The sequence below is a fragment of the Lissotriton vulgaris genome, chromosome 3_1 (genome assembly GCF_964263255.1).
Source record: "Lissotriton vulgaris chromosome 3_1, aLisVul1.2, whole genome shotgun sequence".
Classification (NCBI taxonomy): domain Eukaryota; kingdom Metazoa; phylum Chordata; class Amphibia; order Caudata; family Salamandridae; genus Lissotriton; species Lissotriton vulgaris.
Window position 1 is genome coordinate 383,606,722 of NC_141689.1, and position 9,255 is coordinate 383,615,976.

The following is a 9,255-nucleotide window of genomic DNA, read 5'->3' on the forward strand; positions in this document are numbered from 1 at the left end:
TTGTGCACGTGAAAAAGTGCAGCTGCCAAAATATTAACCAGCTGAGGAATAGTATCAGCGGTAATTTCACTCTAATAAACGACTCCCCGATGCTCTTTAGAAGTCTGTAATCTAGAAAGGAAGCTGGTGACCTATGACGGATAGAACAGGATTGTGTTTGCAAGCATTGACTATAACTGTCAAATTAATTTTCTGCAGGTCAGATGACAGGATTAGTTAAAGACCGCAATGTGGGAGAGAATCGAGACAGGGGAGTGACAGCTTAGAGCGGTTTCTAAGAACTCCAGTGGGCTACGTAGGTGGATCAGCAGGATGGCTGCCCCTGCGCCCCCATTACCCCCGCAGTTCAAGAGGTTACAACATCACCTACGGACAGCGCAGGAACACGAGAAACGCGACCCGGTGGTAGTCTATTACTGTCGTCTATATGCCATGCAAACCGGGAGGAAGATTAACAGCAAAACAGCAAATCCCCAGAGTGCCGCACATTTTTGTCAAAATTGATGGATCAATTAGAATCTTTGAGGAAACAGCTTGGGGACAGTGAGTCCATCACCAACGATCTTGAGAGAGTTAAGATCTTTACATACTTGGGAGTGACTCTGACAGAACAATTCATATGGGACCAGCAAGTCTCTAAATCCTCCCTGAGATTAGCACAGATAGTGGGTGGCATAGGCAGATTTTGCAGTGCCTCATCCTTTAAACCGGTTACCCCTGCCCTAGAAATATATAAAATACAGGTCAGGTCTGCAGCCTTATATGCAGCCGAACTTTGGGGACACACTAACACATGTAACCTGATGAAAGCAGAACATTCATTCATGCGGCATCTGTTTGATCTCCCTCAAAGTACACCTTTGCTCCCACTACGTTTGGACCTGGGTCTGGAACCTATTACTGAGCTGGCGGCAGCCCGACCTCTGCTCTATTGGAGAAGGCTCTGGTCTGTCCTGGAGCTGGAACCGTTCAGAGCAGAATTTAAAATCATTTGGGGGCAGTTGAAGACCAAGAACATACCATGGCTAACACATGTTAAATCCCTTTTCTACCAAATCGGCCTTCCCCAACTTTGGGACACACCGGAGGATAGCTGTTTGAGGACCCAAAGGTCTGTCCTGGTGACAGCTGTTAAAGCGTATAACCTCAAAATGCTACATTCCTCTAATTCCCTGGGCAGACTATCCAATGAGTTTCTTACAACCAAAGATGAATTCAGGATGGAGGTGTTTTTGGACTTGGTGCAACCTCCACTGGCAAGAAAGCTTTACATTCAACTGAGACATGGCTCCCTACCAGTCGGAGAATTCACTTCAAGATAGGCTAAAGCGACGAAACCTAACTGCCCTGCCTGCAATCATGACAGGGAAGACATTACACACATCCTCTTTTTCTGCCCAGCATATGGCGAAATTCGGAAGTACTGGATCATCCCACTTTGCAAGAACTTGGGCTTTAGGCACTGTGCTCTCGCCTGTAGAGTCTTAACTTATGATACTACCCCCCCCCCATTGTCTTCGCTGTTTCCAGGTTTCTTCTCGGTATGTGGAGGAGAAGATCCGTAATAATCCACAAGGACTAAGGGACGACCACTTCCATTCATAAATATTACTTTGATATCCACTGTTTAATAACTTTTTAACTCGATGTATTTATATTTTAACACTGTGCTTGTACATATTTTATTGCACTTTTATGGTCTATGACCGAAATAAAGGTATCAAAGTAAAGTAAAGGTAGTCTATTACTGTCGTCTATATGCCATGCAAACCGGGATGAAGATTAACAGCAAATCCCCAGAGTGCCGCACATTTTTGTCAAAATTGATGGATCAATTAGAATCTTTGAGGAAACAGCTTGGGGACAGTGAGTCCATCACCAATGAAGTAGTTGGCAGTGCCCATGTGGAAAACTATGCATTAAAAATGTTCTTGTACGCTGATAATGAAGACAGAGCTGGACGATTTCACAAGAATATGGTAAAGTCTTTCTATACATCAAGCCTGCTGCTTGAAACGCTGGCGGTGTTTGGAGCTCTCACTGAAGAAAATCTTCATTACAGAAAGTATGCAAGGTGGAAGGCAACATATATTCACAATTGCCTAAAGAAAGGAGAGACGCCCCAGGCTGGACCTGTTGCAATGGAAGGCTACGAGGATGAAGATGAAGAAAGTGGCTTTGCTTTTCATCCTCCGCCTGCAGCTCATCCATCGTCTTCCACATATGTACCTGTCGACATGCCATCAAGCAATTACACCGGAATACAGATCCCACCTGGTGCCCATCTCCAGCCAACACTCCAGCTGAGGTGCCACATAATACAGGTGTTGCAATTAGTACTGTTGTCCAGCCCACTCCACAGTTCTAAAGGAGATGTCTGACAGACCCCAGAAGACTTCACCCGAGCGTAGAAGTATTGCAAGTATGCCGGCAGTGCACTGCAGTACGAAGAAGTCAACACCGCCATACAGAACCTGCAAAAGGCCCTCAAGTTACTCACCACAGTGAGAGAGTGAAACATTTTTCAAATGAATGTGTGTCCGGCCCAAAAGAAAGAGAAGCCCGTCTATTATGCCTTCAGTTTGTAAGACGAAAACTTTTAATAGGGAGCATCTTGTCCCAAAACAGCCTCCCTCCATGCCAAACGGTCCCCGAAGCACTGATCAAAGCCCCCCCTGCTTCTCCTTTCCCTACCGTTTCTGGTACTGTGCACCAGTACCACAGGGATGACCTGGGGTTGTCAAATAAAGTTGCGGATAACCTCCGAAGCAGAGATCGAAAAAGTAAATTTCTTTCATGTTGGCAACATTATTTACATGTGTAAAGAATTGTTAATATCCCCTTTCAGCACTGACAAAATAAAATGAATAATTCTGTTAAAAAAAAAAGCCTGCAATGTGGTTTCAATAAAAATAGCTTCAGAAGGGCCCACTGACAAGACTGTATTTTCTGCGTATTCCCTAATGCCGGCCGCAGTTAGAAGCAGGCAAGTATTGCAGTGTAGGAGCCACGTAGTGACGTATGCGCTATGCGCGTACAGCCAATAAGATGTTATCATTTCTTTTGCTGTCTGCCGGAGACCTTTTTCACGGCCAAAAGGGTACATATTGCGGGAATCGCGCTCCTCTGCTGATTTTGCGACTATTTTGCAAATCGCAAAATCGCGAAATGCTGGAGGGTCTGATTATACATCAAAGATGAAAGTTAAAAGATCATTTATTATGTATACACAGAAGTAAAAAGAATAATGTAGGGCTAACTAATCTAATGCCCTAATCTAAAATACTTAAAACAAAACAAAACAATCAATTATGGCCTGCATAATTGAGACTAGAGACAGAAGAGGTAAAACATAAAAATTGTTAAAGGCAAGTTGTACATTCGGACTCCATTATATTTCCACCGATATTTTGCTACTACAGAATCTGTGCATCAACATCAATGTCGGAGTCTTGAATTATACCAGGAGTAGCGTCGACGAGTTTTGGTGGATTCTAGTGATAATTGCCACCTTTATCAAAACTTTCTGTTTTTCTGTCACACCAAGGGGGTCAATCAGATCTCCCCTTGTTTAACGGGTAGCTTGTATTCTAAATATCAGTTTCTGCAACCCTTATTACCAAGTGGTCTGGTGAGAGTCGTTGAATCTGTGAAATCAGTTTTCTGTCCTGTTTTAGGACTGTGGAAAAATATTTATTGCGCTGTTCCCAGTTAAAACCAGTTTTCGTTTAAAAAGAGTTTTTCATGATACGACTAGTATTCATGTCCCTGTTGACCTGCGGCGGTATCTGTTTGGGATCAGCTTCTCCCGTTTACCGAATATGGCTGTGGGTAAATGCCGTCTGAAATCGGACAAGACGGAGGTCCTCAACCTAGGGCCCGCCCCCTCGGCCTGGAACAACTCCTGGTGGCCGACCGCACTGGGAGCAGCTCAGACACCCATGGACCACGCACGCAACCTAGGATTCATCCTCGACTCCTTCCTCTCCATTTTGAAGCAGGTCAATGCCATCTCCTCCTCCTGCTACAACACCCTCCGCATGCTCTGCAGGATCTACAAGTGGATTCCAAATGAAACAAGAAGAACAGTTACCCAGGCCCTCATCAGCAGCAGGCTGGACTACGGCAACGCACTCTACGCAGGAATCCCAGCCAAATACCTGCAACGACTACAACGCATCCAGAACGCCTCAGCCCGACTGATCCTCAACGTCCCCCGAGCAGCAACATCTATTCCCACCTGAGAGACCTGCACTGGCTCCCCGTCAACAAAAGGATCACCTTCAAACTCCTCACCCACGCACACAAAGCACTTCACAACACCGGGCCAGCATACCTGAAGAACAGACTCAACTTCTACACCCCACCCGCCAGCTCCGCTCCGCCGGCCTTGCCCTCGCCGCCGTCCCGCGCATCCAACGAACCACATCCTGCGGCAGAGCCTTCTCCTACCTCGCCGCCAAGACCTGGAACACCCTCCCAACCCATATTCGGCAGACCTCAAGACCTGGCTCTTCCAGCAGTAGCATCTCACCACCCACCCCACCCTCAGTGCCTTGAGACCCTCACGGGTAAGTAGAGCGCTTTACAAATTCCTTATTGATTGATTGATTGATTGATTGAGGAGAAAAGAGCTTGATACAACATGTGTTACACTTTCAATGTCATGTATGTGGGAAATACTGCAGACGGATATATAAATGTAAAGGAAAATCTTATACAAAATGTCGTTTTGGATTCCCACATCCTATAATTTCTAAAGGAAGAGCAGTAAGACATACAGTAACTAAAAAATCTCTCAAGAATACATACAACTTAAAAAGTACAGAAGCTTCAAAGTACATTATTGACAACCAACCAGTTATTTTGCAAATGTGGAATGCAAACATATTTATTTATTTATTTTTATTCATTTAAAAGTTTTTATATAGTGCTACTGGACCCAAGAGTATCAGATCGCTTTACAGGATACTTAACACATCATGAAAAGGAAAATCAATAAACAACACAGTTTTAACATATACTAGGTGATAGAGTCCTCCCAGTGTAAAAGGAAAAGAAGGAGTAGCTTTTAGAGAGCTAGTAAAGGAGAAGAGAGCTGTTGAGAAAGTAAATAGGGGGGTAAAGTATTTAGTTAGAGGGAGAAAGAAGGAGAGCGAGAGTAGGAAGAGTAGAAGCAAGAGAGAATGGAGAGGGATGCCACGAGTAAGTGGGCAGATAGTTCATTAGGAAGTAGGGACCCCAATATTTGTTATGAAGCAGCAGCTTGAGGTAGTTCTTGAAAAGCGAGAGTAGGAAACGTAGTGTAAGGGAGAGTGTATAGGACAGCAAAGAGTAAATGGACCGATAGTTCAATAAGAATTAAGGATCCCAATATTTGTTGAGAAGCAGCAGCTTGAGCTTTTTCTTGAAAAGTGGGTAGGAAGGGTTGCAGCGAAGGTCTTTGGGAAGAGAATTCCAAATTGATGGGGCATTACCTGAGAAAGAACATGATTGAGTCTTTTTCTTTTTGGTCTGAGGGGGATTAGGAAAAGGGCGTTGGTGCTCCTCAAAGATCGAGTACATCCTGCTTTTTGGAGTTTGTCAGAAAGGTACGAGTGGGTGTTTTGGTGAAGGGCTCTGTGAGTGATACACACAATCTTGTAGGTGGATCTGCCTTCGATTGGTAGCCAATTTAGGTTTTTGAGGACCGGGGAGATGTGATCATAACGCTTACTGTCAGAGAGAAGCTTGGCCGCCAGGTTGAGGACAGACTTAATCGGGGCAAGATGGACTTCGGGGGTGCCAGCAAGAGAGGCGTTGCCATAGTCGTTTCTGGAAAGGACAAGTGATTGAACAATGTTTTTTAAATTGTCCATTGGAATAAAGGTGATGTACAATAAAAAGGGCACCTTTGGCAGCGTTTTTAATATGTGGGATAAGATTGAGATTCTGGTCGACGCTGATGCCAAGGGATTTGACAGAGTTGGAAGTAGTGAGAGGGCAATTAAGTGCTTTGATATCGGCAATCTAGTGTTGGATAGGCAGAGGGTTGTTTTGGGAGCAAAAATGATGATTTCAGTTTTTTTGGGATTAAGTTTGAGATGGTTAAGATAGAACCAGGTTTGAATTTTGGTCAAGGCATCATTAAGATGTAAGATGTGTGATTTGATCTTGTAGTATAATTGCGTGTCATTGGCATAGAGGTTGTAGCTGATTTTGGCTTGTTTGAGAATAGTAGTGAGGGGTTCCATGAAGAGGTTAAAAAGAGTAGGAGAGAGGATAGAGCCTTGTGGGACGCCCAGAGAGACAGGTTGTGGTTTGGAGAGGCAACTATTCAGATTCATTTGTTGGGTTCTATTGTGGAGATAGGAGGTGAACCATTTGAGGACAATGCCATTTAAACCGAAGCGGTCTTTGAGAGTTTTCTGAAGGGTGGGATGATTAACAGTATCAAAGGCCGCAGAGAGGTCAAGGAGGATGAGGAGGGAGGATTCATTTCTATCAAGGGAGCGGTGAATGTCATCAGTAATGTTGAGCATTGCAGTTTCCGTGCTGCATCCCGTTCTAAAACCAGATTGGAAAGCGTCAAGGAGATTGAAAGTGTCGATGTGATTATCCAATTGTGACAGGACTCATTTTTCAAGGGCTTTAGAAAGGAAGGGAAGGTTTGAGATCGGGCGTAAATTGTTTAAGTCATTAGGGTCCACTGTTGTGTTTTTGAGGATAGGGGTGATTTGAACAAGTTGGAGGGAAGCAGGACACTGCCAGTAACTAGGGAGGAGTTGATAATGTTGGTCCATATAGGGGCAATGATGTGCTTAAGTTCCTGAACCAAGTGAGCAGGAGGAGGATCTTTGGCATGGGAGGAGGGTTTGAGTTTGGAGATGATGTAGAGAACATCGTATTTAGAGATATGGCACGATTCATTCAAAGAAGCATTGTTTTTAGGTATGAGGACAACGGAATTGGTGTCAAGCTGGAGGATAGAGAGGGAGGATTAAGGGGGGTTAGGCGAGGGAAGGGAAGTAGGCAGAGGTACCGTTTGAGTGCTAGGGGTGGTGTGATGGCTGAGGGAAGGTGGGGTATGGGGGGGTGTTGGGTAAATGGTGGGGGGATGGAGAAAGATAGGTCGATCAGGTTGACTTTATTTGAGAAGCTAGCAATCTCTTCACATCTCTCAAAGGTAGCTAATAGTTTTGGCGGGCCGGAGGAGGTTTGTTTTTTGACAATGTTAAACAAATCTCTGGGACAGTTTCTAGCCTTGTCAAGTTGAGAACGCAGGAAGGAGGTTTTCTCATTGAAGATGTGCTTTTTGTAGTTGGCTCTGGCATTTCTGAGGAGTATCAAGTTGGAAGAGGAAGGTTTATTCCTCCATGCACGTTCAGACTGCCTGAGGGCACGTCTTTTGTTATTTAGTTCAGAGTTGAACCAGGATTTGGGTGGGATGTTTTTTAGTAGTTTCTGTTTAGATGGGCAATTTGGTCAAGTGCTTCAAGGATGGAATTGTTGTAATGATCAGTTAGATCAGTGGTGCTGTGGGAGAGAGGGAGGAGTGATAATCGAGATTTAATTATAGAATCTACCTCGCCTGGAGGGATGAGGTGAAGATTACGTGTTTGTTTCATTTGTAAACTGCAGCTATGGGTTGGACGAGTGGTAGAGCTGTTTATGGTGAAGAAGATTTTGTGATGATCAGACCAGTCAACAGGAATGATCTTTGAGAGGGAGGCCAGATCTTTGCAGGAGATAATGGCATCCAGGGTGGCACCCTTTAAGTGAGTAGGAGATTGGCAGAGTTTAGTCAGGTCACTGATATCCATGGTCTCATTAAGGAGGCTAGTAGCAGGTTCTTCGGTTTTATTCCGTGAATATTAAAGTACCCAAGGAAGAGATTCCTGGATTTGGAGAGCGATGCTTGGATAATGAGGTCAGATAGCTCCTCTACGAAGGGAAGAGGATTACCAGGGGGGTGGCAGATAGTATGTAGGCGAATAGTAGGGGAACCGGGAGTGGTAAGATCAGCACAGAGGTATTCGAAGGAGGCTGGGTCTTGAAGATGAACCTGAGCAAGTTTTAGGTCATCTTTAAAGATTATGGCAAGGCCACCACCAACTTGATCAATACTATCTTTCTTAAGGATGGAATAACCAGGAGGGGTGAGCATATCATGGATAGAGGTGGAGTGGGGGTTGAGCCATGTTTGTGTTAAGAAAGCAATGTCGATATTATCGCTGAGAATGGTATCCGCTATTTCCGTAGCGTGACATGAGGCAGATCTGCAGTTTATCAGCATGCAGCTGAGGGGTAAGATGTTGGTGTGTAAAATTGAGGGACATAGGTGGATAGACGTTAGTTGTTGTGGGGGCCTAGGTGATGAAGGGAATCGGGGTATCTGTTCATTCCCAGAAGAACTGGGATGGCAGAGTGGGGGGGGGGGTGGGGATCAAAAAAGAGGTAGGGGGAGGTGGGGTATTAAGGTGATCAGAGGGGTCATGGGGGTCACGTGGGGAAGGATGGATAGGGGAAGGGGGGAGGTCCAAGTGTGCTGAGATCATCAGTCAAGGGAGAAACAGGGGAGGTTGTGGTCAGGTTTCATTCCCAGGGACACTGGGCAGAATGTATGATGAGAGGGGGGAGGTCGACGTAGTGGTGTATGGGGGGAAGACATTGGTGAGTTTTAGGGGGTCTGGTGAGGGTTGGTTGTTCTGATGGAGGGGTGGTATGGGCAGAAAATTAGTGTTAGGAACAACAGAAGGAGAGGTGAATGGAGGGGAAGTGAGAGGCACTGTGAAATCTGGTGTATTAAAATGATGTGAGGGGACAGTGGGATTGGTGAGATCCAGAGATCTAGAGAGTAGTTCCTGGAGAGTAAAGAGACATCATTTCTGAGGGAGGCGAGATCTAAGACAAGGGTCGGGGTCTCTTTACTCTCCAGGAACTACTCTCTGGATCTCTGGATCTCACCAACCCCACTGTCCCCTCACATCATTTTAATACACCAGATTTCAAGGGTCGGGAGGTGTAGTTCAATATTAAGGAGTGAATGAGTAAGGAGTGAGGAATGTAGTTGGTCAATTGAGTTCAGGAGGTGGGAAGTATCAAATTTTATTGGGAGAGGGTGATAGACAGAAGGGAGTGGGGAAACCTGGGGGGGGTTAGGAGGGGATATAAAAAGGGGGAGAGTAGTAGAGAGAAAGTAAAATTGGTGATTATAAAATGTGACCAGATGAATGCGGTAAAACAGATTGGATGTTGTGTTGTAGCTTTTTTGCT

General features: G+C 45.0%; 1 pseudogene; it reads left to right on the plus strand.

The window, feature by feature from the left end:
• The first annotated feature begins 209 nt into the window (after window positions 1-209).
• Window positions 210-2,516, plus strand: LOC147726488 (vacuolar protein sorting-associated protein VTA1 homolog; annotated as a pseudogene).
• Window positions 2,517-9,255: the final 6,739 nt, after the last annotated feature.